The sequence below is a fragment of the Miscanthus floridulus genome, chromosome 17, assembly GCF_019320115.1.
Source record: "Miscanthus floridulus cultivar M001 chromosome 17, ASM1932011v1, whole genome shotgun sequence".
NCBI lineage: Eukaryota > Viridiplantae > Streptophyta > Magnoliopsida > Poales > Poaceae > Miscanthus > Miscanthus floridulus.
In genome coordinates, this window is record NC_089596.1 from 17,357,241 (window position 1) to 17,380,801 (window position 23,561).

Below are 23,561 nucleotides of genomic sequence, written 5' to 3' on the forward strand. Positions count from 1 at the left end.
TCAGCTCTCCAACAGGGCGATCATCATCAGAATCAAGAGCCCTTGCCATCTCACATGGCTCCGAATCATTAATAATTTCAACACGGTTGGAGCCACGGAATCCATCTGCACAGTGTACTTACGCAGCAACAGGGGGCACATACACATTGTCAGGAATATCTCCTGCAACATAAGTAGAGAAATAAGAAAAGAATAAACAAATGGATGTAAGGAAGGGGCTAAGCTCCCAAAAACCAGGCGGATAAGACACTTACTCGGATGATGCAGTGTCAAAGGGATCTCATGAGGAAGTTCTCCCACGACATCATGACTCTGACAAGCATCTCCAACATGCTCATTGGGGGCAGATTGAGCATCGAGAACCGTAGGTGCAACATCCACATCCATATCAGGTTCCGGGACGGGAGGGACGAAGTGTGTCTGCTGACCCATTGGTGGAAAAAACCCAAGAGGGATGGGATCAACTAACAACCGACGCACAACCACGTTCAAACATTGCAGCTGGCTCTTCATAGCCGATCTCACATAGTTCTCCCACTGATCCGCACAACCAATTGGGATCATTCGCCTGAGAATGTTGGGAGGAGAACCTAGGTGCAGTACACCCTCAATTGCAATGCCATCATCATCATCTCCAAGGCAATGCAGCTCCTCCCGAGCCCTTGCAACCATTTCACTAAATGAAGGCCTATCATTAAATAGCACAGGCATGCTTTGCATGTCAACAAATTCAACATATCCATAGCGATCTCTTTCCATGGTGTCTCCATGATAAATGATCACTAGGTTGTCCATCTAGTTCAAACACATAACGAAACACATTTCCTTTAGTCCAAATTAGCCGATAATTTGTACCTAACAAGTACTTTCTAACTACAAACTAAGTAAATAAGATAATAACTACGTGTGTGTATATATATATAGTGTACCCACTAAAAAGCTACATTCTATTTAGTTAACTAAATATATAACTAACTATCTAAGTACCGAACTTACTGTATCTATGTACCAATGTATCTATATTTCTATCTATGTATATATCTATCTCACTACAAATAATCGAACTACTACACTGCAATTAAAGCTTACTAAGTAGCTACATTGCATTTTCACAATTTTTACATGTTCGACGAGTTCAAGAGCTTGAGCAGACAACGACGACGGCAGGAATTTGGACGGGTCCCGGACGTCGACGGAGTCGCAGTCGGGCGCTGCAGGGTCCGGGGCCAGCAATGGCACGCCCGAGCGATGCAGGGGCCGGGGCCAAGACCGACGGTGGCGCGGCCGGGCGCACAGGGGAAGTGGCCGGCCACGCAGGGACCGGGGCCGGGCGCAGCCACAGCGGGCGGGGCGTGGCCGGGCAGGGTGCGGCGGACGTGGGCAGGGAGCAGGCCGAGAGAGAGAGAGGAGAGAAAGGAGAAAGGGAAAGAGAGAGGAGAGAAAGGACTCGGGCCATATGGCAGCCGGCTTGGCGCCAACTATGACGCCAAGCTAAGGATCTAGATTCTAAAATGTTACCACTAAAGGCATATTTTTGAGAAACTTTCGAAAAAAATAACTAAAATATAAAAATTTCGGTCACTCCGTCAGTCCCGGTCGCCAAACCAAAACCAAACTGCCGACTGCGGGGGCTTATCCGCCCTCCGACCGGTGCCACCTCCTCTCAGCTCAGGCTCAGCCCGCCCCCAGTCCCCTCCGCAGTCCGCACTGCCGCCTCGCCATGGAGGCCGCCGCCGCCGCCGCCTTGTCCCCTCCCCGCGTCGCCCTCGACGCCCGCACACTCTTCTCCCCGCCCCCTTCCCTCCCCGCCTCGTCCTCATCCCAGCTCCGCCTCGCCGCCCGCCCCCGCGCGCTCGCCGCCGCCAAGCCGCGGTTCCTGAGCCCCCACCGAGAATCCGCCGTCGACGGCGGCCGCGGCGCCAGGGATGTTGTCGCGATGGTACGGTCCGCGCTTGGCCGAGCTCCGGGGAGCGAATTCGGCGTGTCTGGAGTGCGGTAACGCCTAAATGGTGTCTTTGTCTGTTGTTGCCGCCTGCAGGTGGTGCCGTTCCTGAGGGGGACCGCGTGGGAGCAGCCACCGCCGGATTTGGCCTCGTTCCTGTACAAGAACCGGATCGTGTACCTGGGGATGTGCCTCGTGCCGTCGGTCACGGAGCTCATGCTCGCCGAGTTCCTCTACCTCCAGTACGACGACGCCGAGAAGCCAATCTACCTGTACATCAACTCTACTGGCACCACCAAGGTTTGGTGCTGCTTATGATCCACCTTTCCTTAATTTCCTTGTATGGCGATTATTACTTGGTTGTATCAAATGAGTGCGGACGTAGATCAGAGCTCACAACCGAAATGGAAACACACCTACCTAGGAAAACAGTAAACATGATGAGGCTAGGAGCTTGAACTGTGCCTGGGTTATTGAGGCTTTTATCTGTGTACCCTTAAAAAAGATGTCACACTCCTGCGTACCCCTCAAAAGTTGGTCGTCACCTATATGCCCTCGCTCGAACTTTTCTTTTCCCTCACGCCATTCCGTCGGCATTCTGTTAGGTTTTGGCTGTTTGACGGCTCTGACATGTGGGACCGGGCTTGAAAAATATCCTCCTTGCCCTCCTTCCCCTTTCCTCCCCATTCTCCCATTCCACAAGCAGCGGCAGCAGCGGGTGAGCCCGCGCGCACGCGCGTGTCGGGGAGAGCCAGCGCAGAGGCGACGGCAGCCGGGATGCCCTCGCATGCCTGCTCGCCGGCGAGAGGGAGTCTGCGGCGCCGCGGACGCCCGGTGGCAGCGGCCCATCCGACATCGTGCTGGGGGCGCATGATCGGGATCTGGACAAGGCCACGGCGGCGGTCGCCGTTCACGACGGCGAGCTTGCCATCCATGACAGTGAGCTCGCCGCGTCGCACAATCACAGCGAGGCCGCAGCAGCGCTGGTCCGGCTGGGAGGCGGCGGCGGATCAGGCCGGCGCTGGTGCAGACCCCTTTGGCGAAAATCACAAGGTACCTAATCATTTGTTTTCTTGCTTCAGCATCGTTTTCAGTTCTTGCAGATCCTTAATCCTGTATGATAACACATGTACGTGGGTAGGATGAGGGACGAACGCAAGCATTTGTACATGGTGGGTGGTGTTGTTTCTAGAAACCAGGAGGCGTCGGAACTGCAGTAGTGATCATGGATGGTCAAGGACAAGGTGCCGCAAAAAAATAGTTTTCTTGCTTTCGGTGCCTTGTTTTCAGAGATTAGGTTATGTAGAAACCAGAATCATTGCTTTGGTTTCAGTAGGCATCAACCAAATTCAGCTACTTGTTTCAGAGAATACTGATTAGGTTCTGTAGAAATTAGACTCCATTGTTGCTTTATCTCCAGAAATTGATGCATTCTTCTTTTTTTCAGGCTGAGCAGCTGCCAGCAAAACATCGTAGGAAACATTCGTGCAACACAGCAGGGCATTAGAGCACAACAGATTCCCTTCTATGAGGTGCAACCAGGCAGCAAAATTAGTAAGTTGAGAACACTGCGACAGGTAGTCTATAAAAGTAAGTATTAGGAACCCCCTGAAGCTTACATGCCTGCAATATGTGATAGCCCATGATCTATATGCTATTAGTATGCCTGCAATATGTAATAGCCCAGGTTTATGTCAAATGATCATTTTTTCTGCTCCAATGATGAGTGATTGTCTTGAATAGCTGTTTTCAGTAAACTTATTCTAAGAGTAGCTGCAGAAATGTTCTAACAATGTTTTCAGTAAACTTGTTGTAAGAGTAGCTGCAGAAATAAACTTACATCTAATTTATTTATTTTTTGTGGTTTGCACATTTAGTTTTCTCATGTTTTACACATTCAGTACCTAGCAAAAGTGTGACTGGCTTTGTGTATATACCAAGTTGCATTATTCAAGTATTTTACTGATAAACTGGATATGGCTTTGTGCAGCAAAGAAAATAAAAGAAAATGTGTATATACCCCGTTGCATTATTCAAGTACTTTACTGGAGTAATAAACTGGATACTGCTTTGTGCTGCTGCAAAGAAAATAAAAGAAATGACCTTTTCTTATTGCTGTATCATGTCCTATAATTAATACACTGTTAAGAGTGGACAATAAAAATAGAAAAGTATACCTGGTTATTTTCTCCATACCTGTTAATGACCTTTTAAGCGGTTTGTTTTAAACAAAAAGGACAGCCAAGGTTTTTTTAGGTCTGTTTAGCATAGCTCCAACTTTAAGATCCTTATAGCATCTGAAGTTTTTTTTTTTGGAAACGGGCATCTGAAGTTTGTAGGACTAAATACGCATAATCCTTCCGTTCTGAATACATGGTACTGGCCTGGCAATGGCACAGGGGAAACGAAAAAGTTCAGACACCCATACAAGCCCAAGGGCAACTGAGTCATTCTCCAGAGCCGTTACCCACCGTTAGGAGCAAATGCCGACGGAATGGCGTGAGGGAAAAGAAAAGTTCGAGCGAGGGCATGTAGGTGACGACCAACTTTTGAGGGGTACGCAGGAGTGTGGCATCTTTTCTAAGGGTACACAGGTAAAAGCCTCTGGGTTATTTGACAGACCTTTGGCTCCAAAAACCTTTTGTAGGCTTGAATTGGACATCAATTTAGTTTAGCCTGTGGATTTTCGGTTCTTTAATACCTAACTTTGTTCACCTAGAATATGTGCAAGTGTATTTGTTTTCTTAGCCTGTGGATTTTTTGTTGTAGCAACTTGTCTCTAACAATCACAGATTATTTCTTGTTCTAATTCAATCTTCATATCATCTGATATGCTTTCTCCCTCCTTATTCAGAATGGCGAGAAGTTAGGTTATGAGACAGAAGCTCTTGCAGTATATGATGCTATGAGGTCAGCTTTGACATACTATGTATTTATACTGCTTTCTTGTTCCTTGCAAATCTATCTCTATTCCTAATCCCCCTCTTAAGGACTTCACTTGGCTGATGCTTTTCACATGTTCTTGAATCTTGATGTGAACTTGTATTGTATTTAGCTCATTATAAGAAACATGCCTATTTTTGTGGCTGCCTGGCAAGCATATGGCCTGAAAATCTAAGATTGAGCTCAAATATTTTATCTTCTATGTAGATCTGAGCCCTTTTGTATGGAAAACAATAGCTATTGAGTCCATGCTACTTATAAGAAACATGCCTATTTTTTTTGGCTGGCAAGCATGTTGTTATGGTGGGTCAAGTATATCAGAGGAAGAAGAGGAGCCGTGGCTGAAGGTCTGCGCGTGGGCCTGGGCGCGAACGTGCGGGACACGTTCACCACGGAGCTCCTCCGACGTCGTCGCTAGGATTAGGATCGGTTTGTTCAGTTTGTTAGATCTCCGAAACTTTGCATGAGTTGTTAGCTGGTTGTTAGGATTTAGCTATAAGTATTGAAACACTTGGTTAATGAAAGGTTAGCTGGAGATTGAGTTAATCTCTTCCGCTCTCTCGCTCTCTGCCTCACGCTCTTGTTCTGTTCGCCACGCACATCACCGAGACGCCGGGCCAGCAGCACGGCGTCTCAACCCCCCGCCGCCGGGAACCCAAACCCCGGCCTCCCACCTCACACGCATACTACCTACGCCACAGCAGCGGTTCCAACACATGTGGCTTGAAAAACTCAGACTGAACTCAAATATTTTATCTTCTATGTAGATCGGAGTGCTTTAGAATGGAAAACAAGCTGTTGAGTCCATGCCACTATCCCATTTTCACATCCCACCCATGCCTGCTTACCATCTCACCCCACTAGAAACTAGGAACTTTGTCCATGACCAAATACTATAACTACAACACATGTCCAAGTTCTCTTCGGGTCAATTCCATGTTTATTGCACTCCATGTCAAGATGCTATTTTGTCCATTTAATTCTTATCGCAGTACGTTAATAATCTGGCATTATGGAAGTTTTTTTAGTAATGAATCTGCCAGTACTTTTTTATACAGTCTTATTACTTTAATATGTTGTTAGTTAAAGCTATTAGAGTTCAATCATACTCATATTTCTAAAGTAACATATATGCTGGAATAAAGTGTGAAGCCGCATGCTTGGTGACCGGTGTTATATACAACAACAACAACAACAAAGCCTTTAAGTCCCAAACAAGTTGGGGTAGGCTAGAGTTGAAACCCAACAGAAGCAATCAAGGTTCAGGCACGTGAATAGCTGTCTTCCAAGCACTCCTATCTAAGGCTAAGTCTTTGGGTATATTCCATTCTTTCAAGTCTCCTTTTATTGCCTCTACCCAAGTCAACTTCGGTCTTTCTGCCTCTCTTCACGTTACTATCCTGACTTAGGATTCCACTACACACCGGTGCATCTGGAGGTCTCCGTTGCACATGTCTAAACCATCTCAACCGGTGTTGGACAAGCTTTTCTTCAATTGGCGCTACCCCTAATCTCTTACGTATATCATCGTTCCGAACTCGATCCCTTCTTGTATGACCGCAAATCCAACGCAACATACGCATTTCCGCGACACTTAGCTGTTGAATATGTCGTCTTTTCGTAGTCCAACATTCTGCACCATACAACATAGCAGGTCTAATCGCCGTCCTATAAAACTTGCCTTTTAGCTTCTGTGATACCCTTTTGTCACATAGGACACCAGACGCTTGCCGCCACTTCATCCACCCTGCTTTGATTCTATGGCTAACATCTTCATCAATATCCCCGTCTCTCTGAAAAAGGGAATGCAACACGAGGACTTCCCAGGAGGTCACCCATCCTAGTACTACTCTCGCCCAAGCACGCTTAACTGCGGAGTTCTGATGGGATCCGGTGCTTTAGTGCTTAACACGGTGACTGGTGTTATATATAACTACTTATTGGACTTCTGAGGTTTTGCCCTTCTATAACTGCTAAACTGATAAGCTTTCTACAAAAAAAGCAGGGCCAGGTGCCTTTGGTCCAATAACTGTTAAATTTCAAGAGTAGTTTAAGAACCACTTGTTTTTTCAAAAAAGGGATTTGGCTCAGGATTGCCCATTTTTCATTCCAGTAGCCTATGGGACTTTGCTGAGGTTTGAAGTTCTCCAAAATTTTGTGAGTCACACAGAATGACGTTGAAGTCTAGCACATTAAACACTACCCATATAGTTAATAAATAAAAATTAAGGTACAATGTTGATTCAGCTTCTTATATTTTGTCCCCTTGTACAAAATAGAGTAGTCCATTAGGTGTGCCTTCTTCAGTGATTCATAACATGCATTACTTTACTTGTAGTAGTCTGTTAACTTCCCCTTGTTCCAATTGGCATTACCATGCCAGCTCTTATTCCTTTTTTTTCTTTAAAAAATAACTATGGAGTACTAGCTTAATATCTCTACCCCCATCGCAGGTATGTTAAAGTTCCTATTTTCACTCTGTGTGTCGGTAATGCATGGGGAGAAGCTGCTTTGCTCTTAGCTGCTGGCGCTAAAGGTAACCGTGCTGCACTTCCATCATTGACAATAATGATAAAACAGGTTATTTCTTTTTCTTCTGTTGATATATACACATTCTAATTTCTTTGTTATTTGAGGTTGTTAGCTAATCTACTGCCACCTTGTGTGAAACACAGCAGAGGAAGGCGGCGCCGACTTTGCCCCCTGCTGTGATACTGTAGCCGCTGCAGGTGCAGGCGCCGCACGGCTCACCTGCAACACTGTAGGCACATGCAGTGGCCGGCGCAGAGTCAGCCCTGTATGCTTATCTAGTTATTGTTACAGCATGTGCGCTGTACTTTTTAGATAGATAGAGTTGTATAAATAGGGCACCAAGGCAACTCAGTAAAGAGAGCTCAGATTTGCCATCACACAGACAGGGCCTCGGCCAACGTTGTTGTCTTGTATTGTGCGTGCTTGCTCTGTTCTCCCTTCTTTTTCTAGCTCGATCCGTAGTGTGTGGGTACGGACACAACCGGTATAGTGGTCTGGGAGACTAGTGGTCTGGAGACTAGTGGTCTGGTCTGGGAGACTAGTGGTCTGGGAAGACTAGTGGTCTGGGAGACTAGTGGTCTGGTCTGGGAGACTAGTGGTCTGGGAGACTAGTGGTCTGGAGACTAGTTCACTGTCGTCAGCCGGTGATCCCATGGGCCAACAAGTGGTATCAGAGACGTACAAGCGCCGTCGTCATTCTAACCGATGGCGAGGACAGGCGGTTTGGAGTTGGGCGATGGCAGTGGCACTGTCATAGCTGCCCAGCCACTACCGGAGGTGGTTGTCCGCACGGTGCGGGAGGTCAGCGGCACCACTTGGCCGACGCTGACTCGCACTAACTATGGAGAGTGTCGGACATGAGCCTCAGAGCCCGACGGCTCTGGAATGTTGTTGACAAGGGCACCGACGTGGAAGAAGACGACATGTCAACGTTGGAGGCTATCCTCGCTGCTGTACCGGCGGAGTACAGGGAACCCTTGAAGACGAAGAGCTCAGCTAAGGAGGCGTGGGAGGCCATTGCGGCGATGCGCGTCGGTTCCGACCACGCAAAGAAGGCAACGGCCCAGCTTCTGAAGCAGGAGTATGCAAACCTCAAGTTCAAGGATGGTGAAACAGTGGAGGACTTTTCCCTCCGCCTGCAGACGCTCATCAGCAAGCTGAAGAGCCACGGCGTCACCATCGACGAAGAGGAGGCGGTCTCCAAATTCCTCCACTCCGTGCCGGCAAAGTACATCCAGATCGCTCTCTCCATAGAGACGATGCTGGACTTGTCCACCCTCACCATCGAGGATGTGGCAGGCCATCTGCGGGCGGTGGACGAGCGCCTGGAGCAGGCGACAGCAACGAAGGACAGCGGAAAACTCCTGCTGACGGAAGAGGAGTGGGCTGCTCGGCGAAACTCCGGGAAGGCAGCCTCCTCCAGTCGCGGTGGCAACGGCAAACATCGCGGCAGGGCTTCTTCGGAGAAGAAGCAAATCGACTCCAACGCCTGTCGGTGTTGCGGGAAGATGGGCCATTGGGCACGGGAGTGCCCAAATCGCAAGAAGGAAAAGAAGGCTCAGGCTCACCTGGCGAAAGCCGATGATGAGGATGAGGCCACTATCCTTATGGCGACGTTCTGTGCACTGCACGACGTCGAGGCCATGGAGAGGGAAGAGGCGACGACGGTGGAAGGATCTAGCAAGGCCCTGAAGACCGTCAACCTCGACGAACCACGCGCCCAAGTCCATCTTGGGCATGTGGGCGTCGACCAGGAGCAGCGGTGGTATCTGGACTCTGGTGCCAGTAACCACATGACGGGCTCCAAGGACTCCTCTCGAGCTCGACGGTGATGTTACCGGTACGGTGAAGTTTGGTGACGGCTCAAGGGTGGCTATCCAAGGGCGCGGCACCATCATCTTCAGATGCCAGAACGGGGAGCACCGCGCGCTAACGGATGTATACTACATCCCGCAGCTGCGTTCCAGCATCATCAGCATTGGTCAGCTAGGATGAGCGCGGTAGCGAGGTTCTGATCAAGGACGGCGTTCTGAGGATCAGAGACCGGGAGCAGCGACTTCTCGCCAAGGTGAAGAGGTCCCTGAACCGGTTGTACCTGCTCGACCTGAAGGTAGAGCAGCCGGTTTGCCTGGCGGCAAGGCACTCCGAGGAACCGTGGATGTGGCATGCCCGGTTCGGACATCTCAGCTTCGACGCGCTTGGTCGGCTGGGGAAGATGGTCCGAGGGCTACCCCACATCAAACACGGAGGCGAGCTGTGTGACAGCTGCCTGGCCGGGAAGCAGAGGAGGCTACCTTTCCCAAAGGCGGCCAAGTATCGCGCGAAGGAAGCTCTCGAGCTAGTTCACGGCGACCTCTGTGGGCCGATCACGCCTGCTACATGCGGTGGTCGGCGGTACTTCCTCCTACTCGTGGACGATTGCAGTCGCTACATGTGGCTGCAACTCCTGACGAGCAAGGACAAAGCGGCAGGTGGCGATCAAGAAGTTCAAGACGCGCGCGGAGGCCGAGAGCGGCAAGAAGCTCCGTGTACTGAGGACTGATCGGGGTGGCGAATTCACTTCGGTGGAGTTTGCTACGTACTGCGCGGATCAAGGTGTGGGGCAACATCACACCGCGCCGTACTCGCCACAACAGAATGGCGTGGTGGAGCGACGGAACCAGACAGTGGTCGGCATGGCCCGATCCATGATGAAGGCCAAAGGGATGCCGGCAAAGTTCTGGGGAGAGGCGGTGACCACGGCGGTGTTCATCCTCAACCGCGCTCCAACCAAAGCCCTAACGGGCAAGACGCCGTTCGAAGCTTGGTACGGGAGCAAGCCGAACGTGTCATTCCTCCGGACATTCGGTTGCATCGGCCACGTCAGGAAGACGAAGCCGAACCTCACCAAGCTGGAGGACAGGAGCACACCCATGGTGTTCCTGGGCTACGCGGAGGGTACCAAGGCGTACCGGCTCTATGACCCACGCGGAGACAAGGTGACTGTCTCGCGCGACGTTGTGTTCAACGAGGAGGCAGCTTGGGACTGGCACAGTCCGAGCACGGGGGAAGCGGGAGGCTTCACCAACACCTTCGTCGTCGAGCACTTGGTCATCCACGGCGGTGGAGACGCTGCGGAACAGGTGCCACGCACTCCGGGAGGAGCGCCGAGCACTCCGGCGGTAGAGTCGAGCACTTCTGGGGCAGTGCCGAGCACTTCAGGAGGGATGCCGAGCACTCCGGGAGGAGTGTCGAGCACTTCTGGAGGAATGCCGAGCACGCCAGGAGTGGAGCCAGGAGGTTCTGCAGTGGTGGCGACCACTTCAGGACGGGTGCCGAGCACTCCCGTGGCGGAGCCAAGACGTCTTACTGTGGTTCCGACCACTCCAAGACTGAGGCTGGGCACTCCTACAGTGTGGCCGAACACTGCAGGAGTTATGACGAGCAGTCCAGAAGCAGTGCCGAGCACTTCAGGTGCTATGCAGGGCACTCCGGCGGAAGAAGGAACTCCATCACCCCCGATCAAGTTCACCTCACCTCCAAGTGACATCACTGAGTTCGTGGACGCCTACCACGAAGGTGAGGAGTTGAGGTTCCGCAGTCTGGACGACATCGTCGGCGGCACAGGTCCCTCAGGTCTGGCGGGTAGGCTGCTCAACGACGCAGAGCTGCTACTCGTCAGTGCAGAGGAACCACCCACGTTCGCGCTAGCCGAGCGCGATGGAAACTGGCGACGGGCAATGCTGGAGGAGATGAAGGCGATCGAGGAAAATGAGACTTGGCAGCTCGTCGATCCACCCCCAGGATGCCGTCCAATCAGCCTGAAGTGGGTATACAAAGTCAAAAGGGACGAGCTCGGCGCCATTGTCAAGTACAAGGCGCGCCTCGTCGCCCGAGGCTTTGTCCAGCGCGAGGGCATCGATTTCGAGGAGGTCTTTGCACCAGTAGCGCGCATGGAGTCGGTCCGTTTGCTACTTGCTTTGGCGGCAGCAAAGGACTGGCGCGTCCATCACTTGGACGTTAAATCGGCCTTCCTCAACGGCGAGCTGGCGGAAACGGTCTTCGTCAGGCAACCTCCAGGGTTCGCTGTCAAGGGAGAGGAGCACAGGGTGCTCCGACTGCGCAAAGCGCTCTACGGGCTGAGGCAAGCCCCTCGAGCATGGAACGCCAAGCTTGACACCACGCTGGGCGAGCTTGGGTTTCAGAGGTGCGCAACCGAGCACGCGCTCTACACGCTGACGACGGGGGAAGGAAGAACTCGTGGTCGGCGTGTATGTGGATGACTTAATCGTCACCGGCGCGCGCACGGAGGATATCAACAGCTTCAAGCGAGAGATGGCAGCTCGTTTCCGAATGAGCGATCTCGGCGCTCTCTCCTACTACCTCGGCATCGAGGTGAGACAGGGGAAGGAGGAACTCACGCTCGGGCAAAGCGCGTATGCCTCCAAGCTGTTGGAGAGGAGCGGCATGGTGGAGTGCAAGCCATGCGTGACTCCGATGGAGGAGCGGCTGAAGCTGACGAAGGACAGCACCGGCGAAAAGTAGATGCAACACTCTACCGGAGCATCGTCGGCGGTCTGCGCTACCTAGTCCACACAAGGCCGGACATTGCGTTCGCCGTGGGCTACGTCAGTCGCTTCATGGAGGATCCCAGAGAGGATCACTGGGCTGCGGTGAAGCGGCTACTACGCTACGTCAAGGGGACGGTGAATCATGGAATCATCTTCCCAAAGACCAGGGGAAGTAGGCTGCAGCTCACGGTATTCAGCGATGCAGACATGGCGGGGGACATCGACGGACGACGGAGCACCTCTGGCGTACTCGTCTTCCTCGGGTCGGCCCCAATTTCATGGCTGTCGCTGAAACAGAAGGTGGTGGCGCTATCTACGTGCGAGGCAGAGTACGTAGCGGCGGCCACAGCGGCGTGCCAAGTTGTGTGGCTACGCCGGCTGCTGGGCGAGCTAACCGGCGTGGAAGCTCACCCACCAGCACTGATGGTGGACAACCAGCCCGCCATCGCCCTCGCGAAGAATCCGGTTCTGCACGACCGGAGTAAACACATCGACGTGAAGTTCCACTTCCTCAGGGACTGTGTTGATGGAGGGCAGATCGTCATCGAGTTTGTCGAAACTGGTCGGCAACTCGCGGACGTCCTCACCAAGCCGCTCGGACGACTTCGACTCACGGAGCTGAAGGAGATGATCGGCATGGAGGGGGTGCAAGGGTTAGCAGTAGGATTAGGGGAAGATTGTTAGCTAATCTACTGCCACCTTGTGTGAAACACAGCAGAGGAAGGCGGCGCCGACTTTGCCCCCTGCTGTAATACAGTAGCCGCTGTAGGTGCAGGCGCCGCATGGCTCACCTGCAGCACTGTAGGCACATGCAGTGGCCGGCGCAGAGTCAGCCCTGTATGCTTATCTAGTTACTGTTACAGCATGTGCGCTGTACTTTAGTTAGATAGATAGAGTTGTATAAATAGGGCACCAAGGCAACTCAGTAAAGAGAGCTCAGATTTGCCATCACACAGACAGGGCCTCGGCCAACGTTGTTGTCTTGTATTGTGCGTGCTTGCTCTGTTCTCCCTTCTTCTTCTAGCTCGATCCGTAGTGTGTGGGTACGGACACAACCGGTATAGTGGTCTGGGAGACTAGTGGTCTGGGAAGACTAGTGGTCTGGTCTGGGAGACTAGTGATCTGGAGACTAGTTCACTGTCGTCAGCCGGTGATCCCGTGGGCCAACAATGCTCATGGCACACAAATAAGAGTAACATTATACTGCAGAATGTACTATGATCTTACACCCTTGCTCCAATACCGTGCTGCACTTGAACATACTTTGTTTATGGACACACAAAATACGTGCAGTATCATTGGTATTTGTTTGCTAATAATGTGAAGCTAGAATGTCTTACCATTGTGACATGCAATGTGCAGCCAATTGGTCATTTTCAAGTTCAGGCGACAGATGTTGACATTGCAAGAAAGAGATTCGAAATGTCAAGATAGAAATGGTATTTTTCCATCTCTTGTATAAATAAAGATTTTTTTGAGGGCATGTATAGATAAAGAATTAATAAAATTATCGTGGATTTAAACTAATCTAGCATAGCTAATGCTACCTTGTTTTGAGCAGTTGATATTATTGCTCCACATTATCAATGTACAAACATAGAAAGTTGTGCTTGTGCAGTGTCAAACTTATATTTCTTCAATTCATTCACTTCATTGGTGATTGGAAGAACTATTGAGGAAAAAAGAAAGAAAATGACCATCCTACTATCGTTAATATGACCATCCATTCATCCAACTTTTTCCTAGTCTCGAAGTAACTCTTTTAGTTTCCAAATACAGGCAGGCCACATAAAGATCAGTAATTGTTGTTCATGGTTACTGGTTTAAAATGAGTTTGTGTTAAGAAGAGTTTGTGCATTGGGAAGCCATCTTTATGGTTTCTGGCTCATAGTGGTAGTCATGTGCCCTGGGAAACCTGGTTGTGCAGGGGAACTATGGTCCCCATGCTGCCTTGGTCATGTTCCTGTCTGTATAGAATCACAATGCAGTAAGAGGTAATTACCCCCAACCCACCCCATTTCTTTTCTAAAAAATAAAGTAAAACAAACCAGAAGGAAAGAGAGGGTGGGGTGGGGTGAGGTTGGGGGGGGGGGGGGGGGGGGGGGTTCCCTACTCCCTACCCTGGCTCACTAGCTCACTAGCTTTATGTTATATGACTAGATTATAGAGTAAGATTGTTTTAAGACCCAGCACAAGTGTTAAAACTTTTGACCAAGCTTTGCGTGAGAAAAAAGAAGGGGCTTCCATTCTATGGATAGGGAGTTGATTTTTCTATTTTAGGTATTATCTAATTTGCTATGATCTTATGTCCTCAAAATAAGTGAGATACATGAATGTGGAATTATGTACTTCATGGTTATTTTTTCACTGTATTCCACTTGATGTATATAAGCCATTTCCATCTGTAGTAATTGATCACAACTCAATTTATGAAGTTCACTTACATGGAAGTTATCTGAAGCTTACACCAAACTGTAGTGTGTAGTGACCATGGATGTTGAGGACAGTACTTTGGCCTAATGTTAAGGAAACCTGAATCTCTTGGCCTAATGTTGGGTTGTTGGCTGAAACGCATTGCATCTAGTTTGAATATACAGATCTCAGTCACTTTGCATTGGGAAAATATATCTCAAAACTGTAGCCTAGATATTTCCTTGCATGAAACTTAGTTATTCTTTCTTGCATCAATTCCCAATGGGGTGAGAAGTTTCTTCCAGAATACAATTTACTGTTAATTTGCGTTCAGGTTAAGCTGCTGGCAAGACACATTGGTAAACCGGTTGAAGAGATTGCTCGGGACATCAGACGTCCTAAATACTTTAGCCCCAGTGAAGCTGTGGATTATGGCATCATTGACAAGGTAAACAATCACCATAGCAGACCAGAAGAAATTACTCAATCTGATCTGACAACAACTGATAGTAACTACCATGTTCTACAGGTGATATACAACGAGAAAATCCAGGAAGATGGCGGTGTCGTGTCAGAACTCAAAAGATCAAATTTGATAGTGTTCTTTTTTCACAAGTATCGTCTTTGTATGTTTAGTGGTCATTCACATGTGTTTGAGTATTGAGTAGTTACCATTACCACTCAATCACTCATTAGCTGGCTGTAGAGGCGTAGAGCACATAATTGAGTAGCCAATGCATTGAACAAGCATTTCCTTCCTCTGCCATTTCAACGCTGTATTGCCCTTACCCAATGGGCGTGCTGAAAGATGAATTTTGGTAGGTTGTTGAGCGTTGGGGTTTGAGTGTTTGTTTTAGCTTGCAGGGGAAGCATATAGTTGGATCGTGGCAATTTGGCTTGTGGCTTGTTACAATCTGGGCCCTGATTATTTCAGCTCAGCTCATAGCTTGTAACAGCCTGCAAGTAGCAATCCACAAAATTGCAATAAAACAATCAGGGTCTAATCTCCATAATTTGAAGCAAAGGAAAAAAATATAGAAAATTCATAGGGTTTGAATTATGTAGGGAAAAAACCTATGGAATGTGAACCTATAGAATTATTATGGAATTACATGTTCATAGAAATTTTGGAGAATTTGTAGCACGAGGTACAGTATTTTGGAAAAAAAAAATTTGTCTTACTCTTCAGATTCTTGTGTTCTTTTCATTTTTACATCTAAGCAATCATTCTTGCAGTTTTTATGTGCTTTTTTGTTGCCTAATTTTGCTCTGGGTATTTATGTTTTATTTGTTAGTATTCCCTACTCCCAAGGATTTGAGTGTTTAGGCAGTTTAATTCTGTGTTTTCCTATTGTTGCACCTTGAAAATCCCGTATTACAAGTAGATTTGTAAATATACTTGTGAAATTTACCGGTTTGATAGACTTGCTGCATCATGGTGATTAGTGAAGCTGATGCCCTATTTCGATCCACATTTGAACTGTAAAAGCTAGCTTAGCAATCTGGATAAGGCGGATGGAGGGTGAGAGAATATGTTACATTGTTCCTTTTTTTTTTTGGCAAATGCTTGCTTTTCGCCACCAAATTGTCAGGTTGACCATTTTGTTATACTGAGCCACATCTCGCATATTCTAACTATGTTTCTAATTGTTTTATTTTGTAGTTTAACAACACAGGACCATTTAATTATCAATTTAAACTCATAAGTCCATGCATAGTGCAACAAATAATGCATTCAAAATCGTGTACCTTTTTCTCATGCACTTAGCTTCATTTCTTATATTCATAAGATGGGTAACAAAGAATATGGATGTGGGTATTTTGGATTAATTTTTGTTTGATCGCAGAAGTAGCCAATTTAGCGGCACACACGTCTCTTTGGTCCTCCCGTTCGTTGGTCTTGGCCTCTTGGGGCTTTGGTTTCTTTTTATTTGGGTTGCATGATACCCTGTTCGTTTGAACTTATCAGCTATGGTACAGTACTTTTCTCTCATAACAAAACAGCATCAGCCGGCTTATCAGCCGCAGAAACCATCAGCCGAACAGCCCGAGGAGACCTTTTTACCTAATTGCAGCAACATTTATCCGATTTGCGTTCTTCCAAAAAAAATGATTTGCATGATAAATGTTGCAAACAAGAATTCGACTTCTGCAGAAACCACTTTCCAGGCATACAGTATGTGTGTGCTAGTTTTCTTCTTAAAAAAAAAAACTGTGTGCTTGTTTTGAAAAGCCTCCGTGTCTCGCAAGCAGGCGAGCCGCTGCCCAAAGTGTGTATGTGTGTGTGTTTTTTTAAATGTGTGTGCTTGTTTTGAAAAGCCTCCGTGTCTCGCAAGCAGTCGTGAGGCCTTTTCAGAAAAGAAAAAAAAGTTCACACTTGCACACATGCATCTGTGTGTGATCTGTCCAGTGTTGCAACGGAGGCCGCCACGACATCCCTCCCCCCCGGACCCCGGTCATAAAAGTTGTTGCGAAGCTGCGGGAGCAGGAACACATTTGACAAAGCGAAAGCGAGCCTGCGCCGCCCAGCGTGACATGGAATCGCACTCGCATCACCAATCCCACTATTGTTGCTGATACAACCATGAACCATCCATTCATCCAACTTCCTTAGTCTTGAAGTAACTCTTTTCAGTTTTCAAATGTAATAAATAGGCAAGCCAAAAAAAGAGTACTAGTAGTTTTTATTGGTTTAAAATGAGTTTGTGGTAACAAACGTTTGTACATTGGGAAGCCATCTTTATGGTTTCTGGCTCATAGCGGTAGTCATGTGCCTTGGTTGGTTCCTGTATCTAGAGAATCACAATGCCAAAGTGTGGCTCGTGTCATCGTGTGGCCTTTCCAGCTCTAGTGTTTCACAACTAGAGAATTGACTAAAGGCTCTAAGTGAAAGGTATGAAAAATTATCAATTGAGCATGCTTTAGTTACTAACTCCTCTTCTAGTGTTTCACAACTAGAGAAGGAAAACTTTGAGCTCAAGGCAAGGCTAGATGAACTATCAAGCAAGTATAATGTGCTACAAGCAAACTATGTTCATCTAAAGTGCTCCCATGATGAAATAGTAGAATCAAGCATCATGCTTGAGGTAGCTCATGAGGTTGTGATCACATCGGTAAATTTTTTTCAACCTCTTACACATTCACTCACTAGTATACCATCTCAATTAAATATTTCTGGTACTAATGAGTGTGCTCCTCAAGCAAGCCAATCTTCGATTGAGCTAAATCTCATAGAAAACATAGAGCTCAAAGAAGAAGTGCAAAGATTAAATAAAGATGTGATTCGGTTGAAGGGTAAGGAGAAAGCACAACCTTCTCAAGATAACCGTGATTACATGGTGAAGAAGCTTGAGAAGGGTTCAAACCTTGCTTCCTCCAAGGCCCAATAAAAGAATCACATTTCAAGTAAGGCCAACACAACCAAGAGCAAGAAGCACGGAAAAAGAATGTGCTATGGTTGTGGATTGTATGGACATGAGTGTGCTATGTGTCCACACAAGAGTTGGGCCGACAAGTGTGAAGTGGCCGAACAAAAGGCCTCAAACAAGTTGGCCAACCAAAAGAAAAGTGATGGACAAAGAGCTTGTCTCATGAGCAAGAAATTGGGACATCCTACCAAGAAATGCCCAATGTACAAAGAGGCAAGAAAGGAAGCCCAAGTTGCAACAAGAAGATGCTATGGATGCAATGAGATGGGCCACAAGGTTGATAGATGTCCATACAAGCAAAACAAGCATAGAGCAAACAAAGGCCGCATATGCTATGCTTGTAGAAGAAAGGGGCATCTAAGCAATGAATGCCCAAATGGTAACGCTCCTAAGCCAAACACATTTGTTTATAATAATATGCTTAGGAAGACCACAAATGGAGTTAGCACTAGCAAGGTGGTGTGTTCACCACAAACTAATACTAAAACCATTTGGGTACCTAAGCACTTATTGACTAACCCTAAAGGACCCAACAAGAGTTGGGTACCAAAATGTGCTTAGGTTGTTGATGTAGGTACTTGGTGATGAGATGAAGGCTTCGGGGTGGTTGAGCAAGCAATTTCAAAACATTTACTCAATCTATCAATCAATTCTCATCATAATTTCATATATGATTGACCCAAAGATAATTTAATGAATAATATCATCTACTTCGTCCACACCATCGGTAACAAGTACCTAAACCTTATAGGATAGCCACTTTGTTTGTTTTGTGCTCAATAGGGTCACAAATAAGTATATTTGTGAAATATTGAAAGTGGATAATTAATTTCATATGAAATTTATCATGTTTGCCATGTGGTGCTTTTTATAGCTCTCTAGTAGAGTAATTTATTTGTTGAGATGCAGGTGTACAATAAATACTAGAACTAAAAGAAAAATCACAAGCAGCGAATTAATTGGTTCTGTTCTACACCTATCGGACGTGTCCAGTATGGCCAGGGACAGAAAGAAAGTGTTTCTGTTTTGTGTATTCCGGACATATCCGGTATACTACCGGACGTGTCCGGTATTGCTAGAACCAGAACACTAATAAGATTGCAACTGAGTCTTTGATCCATATTTTTTTTAAATTTACTCAGAAGTTTGTGGTTCATCAAATCTAAGTGGATTATGAGCATCTCTTATACTCAAATTTAAATATGACAAATTATTTGGTTGTGGTTTAAAATAGAAAATTGACTCCTAAATTCTTAATAGAATAAAGTGCTTGTTGAAAGTCATTCAAATTACTTGAGGCACTTATTTAGGGGGAGCTAAATCTCTATTTTGCACTTTGTGGACTAACAAATTTTTCTAGCATTCTTTGTAGTCCTTGGATGAAAATGTATCTAGCATGATTATTTGGCAATTAAGGTCAACATAAAGATTATCATGCTATGTATCTACTTAGTGGTATTCTTGTGGGCTCAAGGCAAAGGTATGAATTTACATACATGCATTGTAAGTGCATCTAAGGCCCTTTATATGTTAGAATGTGCATTTGTGTGATATAGGGAAGATGTTTTTCGAAACCCCTAACTAGCATGAGTAGGAAGTGTGAATTTGAAAAATTATTTGAATCTTGGTCTTTGTGACCTAGCCTTGTCATGTGATGATTATAGCTCTCCTTGATTATTTGATTGGCTAATCACACATGACATGGCTTTCTTAAGTCCACAATCTACTATGTCTCACAATATCTCTCTCAAAGAATCAATATCTATATATGCCAAATTTTTGAAAAAGAGAAGTGACACTCATGGCATTTGGATAAGAAAAGTATTTACACCTTATTTGGATCAAGAACATACATGTTTTTGGATCAAGAAATAACTGAGAAAGGGATTGGAAGAGAGAAAACATCTTTTGGAACAACTTGAGCTAGCCCGCGTATACCGAACGTGTCCGGTATGAGCGGGGCTATAAAACAGCCGGTACCCCTTCGGCCAAATCAGTTTTTCCTCCTTCCAGCCAACCTAGCCGCCTCTCCTCTATCTTCATTGGTGATTTTGAGTTTCCACCATGAAAAGGAAGAGAGGGAGATTAGATCGGAGGAGATTTGCATCAAGATCAAAGGCTCTGAGACTTGGATTTCCAATCACATCCTCATTCACTCTCGCAAGGTACCCTAATCCCTGACCTCGTCCGATCTAAGTGGTTAGGGCATGATTTTGAAATTCCTTCAGTAGAGATGCTACATTACATGTCTTGAAGCAATGCCCAGAGTTTAGATTGAATTGGTTGAAGATTTAGCCAAGGACCCCGATTAAGGTTGATGTCCGCTCATACCGACATGTCCGGTATGGGACAACAGAGCAGATTTTGCTCCCTTGTTTTCAATCTTCTCAGTGGTTGATTCTTAGGACTAAGTTTAATTGTCTATTGTATTTTGTGAACCTTTTGACCTAGTTTGGTTAAGGTGATTACAAAGCATAGGATAATTATTCTTATTTCTATATTTCAACTAAAATAAGCTATTATTTGGGCATGTATCTAAAATTCCTTGTAAATCTTTGGATACAGGACATTAGCTATGAGTGGAAGACAGGAGCCTAGGTCCAAGCATAGGCATGATCCAGCCTTGGAGAAATATAAGAAGGCAAGACAGGAAATGCATCCCAAATACAGTTAGCAGGAGCAGGGTAGCAGCAAGGGACTCTCTAGGGCTACTAGGGGTGCTCCATAGTACAAAGAGGGAGACAACAGTTCTTCCTGTGACACAGATATAGAGGAATATAGAGTGGAACCCAGTACCAGAAAGAGGAAGAGCACTGATAGAGGGTCAGATGGTGGCAGCTCAGATGATGAGCAGGATATTAAGGAGGAGGAGCAGGCAGTACCTCCAGCTCAGCACCAGCCTGGTCAGGGGATGCATTATGGACTTCTTGAGACACGTCTGCCTAATGTACCCTCTTATGTTCCCAGAGTTGACTACCGTGGAAAGGGAATGACCAGGAGAGCCAGAGATGAAAGAAGAGTAGATCCGAGAGGCTTACCTAAGGTTCAGTATGATCACCGCTTCCAGACAGCCTTTCACATGGACTTCTACTCTAGTGTGATCCTCACCAGGAACCCAGTGATTGCTAGGTCTTAGTGGATTGACTGGCAGTACATCAGAGATCCGCAGAAGGCCTCCATTGATCATGCTATTGCTATCTGTGAGCATACAAGGGTATATGAGATCATGGAGTTCCAGCATGACTGGAACACAGAGGTGGTAGCTCAGTTCTACGCCACCCTATATGTTGAGGAGGATGAGAGGCGTATGCACTAGATGCTTGTGGGCCAGTGGTACAGTGTTGATTATGATGCTTTTGCCGCCCTGCTCAGTTTTTCAGAGGAGGATCTTCAGAGAGATAGGATCCATACAGAGCAGGTACTCCCTCTATAGCAGCTGGCCTACATGTGCCCACCGGGGGTGAGAGAGGAGCAGTGGGGAAGGTTCTAGGTCTTCACCCTACCTACAGATACCTGGACAAGATGTTCAGGAAGACCATTGACTGCAAGGGTGGAGACAAGGGCAACATTGCAGATTACTCTAGGAACTTGCTCCACAGGATGGCTCCAGATGCACGGTCCTTTAGTGTTTTTGATTTCATATGGTGCGAGATCAGGAGCGTTGGCGAGAGGCCCCTCAAGGGCTGTGGTTTTGCTCCCTACATCATGCACATGATTGAGCAGGTCACAGGGCATACCTTTGAGTATGACAAGGTACATAAGGCCCTAAAGATTGTTGCAGACTTGCCTGAGGTTGGAGTACCTCCAGCAGGACCAGGAGGAGCAGCAGCACTAGAGGTAGATGCACCTACAGGTGGTGCAGCAGCAGGAGGTGGTTCCCCTCTACCACATGCTCCTTAACATTCTTCTTCACGTCACCGCAGTCCTCCTTCTCCTATTCGCAAGATGTTCAGTGCTATCTTTGGGATGTGCAAGGACATACGGACCTGTCAGCAAAAGGAGAGGGAGGCTAGGAGGAAGGATACTCGGACTTTGAAGTAAATTGCTTCTAGACTTGAGCTTGATCCTCCTAGGTCTCCACTATTAGATGAGGCAGCTAGTGAACCTGAGACTGAGGAGCAGCAGCAGGGCAGGTACAACGCAGAGTTTGCTGAGTTTCTTCAGCGGCAGCATCAGCAGGCTCTAGAGCATCCCGACACTTTACCACTATAGGCTCGGGTGCCTACTCACTCTCAGCCACGTCCTAGTGCTGCAGACGAGTATGCTTCAGACTGGTGGAGTGACCTCACGGGTAGCTTCTATGACCCATCTGGTGCGGGTGGTTCTCGTCCAGCCGGTGCTACACGTTCAGATGATGAGGATGCTGGTAGAGATGAAGATGATGATGAGTGATCACAGCTTTCAGAGATAGCTTGCAGCCCCTTTGTCCTTAGTATGTCATTGTTGCACCTTTGTGGTGATAGATGACAAAGGGGGAGAGAGACTGATTAAAGCTTCAAGATTTTTGTTTCATTTGCTTATCTTTACCTGAAGATATGTACTGTAGGCTGTAGTTTTTGTTTTTGAGCTTCATCTATGTATCTATTGAGACATGATCTTTATATCAGTGGCTTGTGGACTTGAGAAAATATGTAATGAGTGCTATGTGTGAGTTACATGTGTTATATTTATTTTCATAAGGACTAGGCATGCTAGAATGAAAATATTTGATGTGATGCCTTTATATTTATTCTTGTGTGATATATCTTGTCATATGCATCACGGTTTTACTTTGTCACACACACATGCACCCCATGGATGTAATGATTTAGGGGGAGTCTCCTATATGTTTTAGTATGTGCAATTGATATTTGAGGTCATTTTGTGAATTCTAATCATAAGCACATATTAAGGGGGAGCCTCTCATAAATCATTGAACCCAAAAGCTTAAATGTTTATATTCTTTTGTAAGCTTTAATCAAGTTGTCATCAATCACCAAAAAGGGGGAGATTGAAAGTGCATCTAGCCTTTTAGTGGGTTTTGGATGATTGAATGACAACGTGATTAAAAGTCTAACCCGTTTGCTAAGTGTGGACAGGTTATAGGTTATCTCACGAATACTTAATGAAAGCCAAAACGATGTGTTGTTGTATAAACAATCTAGTTCAAGTACAAGACAACAATGCAAATGTAATTTATGCAAAGGTTTATTTATTATGGGATTTCCATTTACTATATGAAAGCAAGCTCGTAAGAATTAATTAGTGAGACATGAGGGATTGCATATGGAATGGTCTCATATTTGAAGCTTGCTAAATTGAAATGAAAAAGATAACAATACAAATGAATGGATGATTCAACACAAGATGTGACTTGATGGCTTGAGATGGTGAAGATAGAAAGGAAAGGCTTCGAGGTACTAAGCAAGGGTGAAGGGCAAGCGACGGCTTGGCGGCCGAAGAACCTAGCTAGGGTGAAGAAGGAAGTACTTGCATTTAGTTGAGGAACTAATCAAGCTATGATGGCCATGTTTATGTGGAGGATCAAAACACTATTGTAGTATTTGATGGAAGTGACTTGATATATTTGGGATTATTCAAATTTGATGAATGGAATCAAGTCACGTGCTCAAGATGGCTATGCTCAAGTGAAAAGATCAATATCAACATGTTAACACCCTTACTTGTTGAAGATTGAAAGAGACGACATCAATTCAAAAGAGATCAACTCAAGTGGTATAAATTCATTTTTCCTTTGATTTTGAGTTTAATAGG

General features: G+C 46.6%; 2 pseudogenes; one reads left to right on the forward strand and one right to left on the reverse strand.

The window, feature by feature from the left end:
- Positions 1 to 1,616: 1,616 nt before the first annotated feature.
- On the forward strand, positions 1,617 to 15,534 carry LOC136514919 (ATP-dependent Clp protease proteolytic subunit-related protein 4, chloroplastic-like; annotated as a pseudogene).
- LOC136519134 (5S ribosomal RNA) lies at positions 6,688 to 6,807 on the reverse strand (annotated as a pseudogene).
- Positions 15,535 to 23,561: the final 8,027 nt, after the last annotated feature.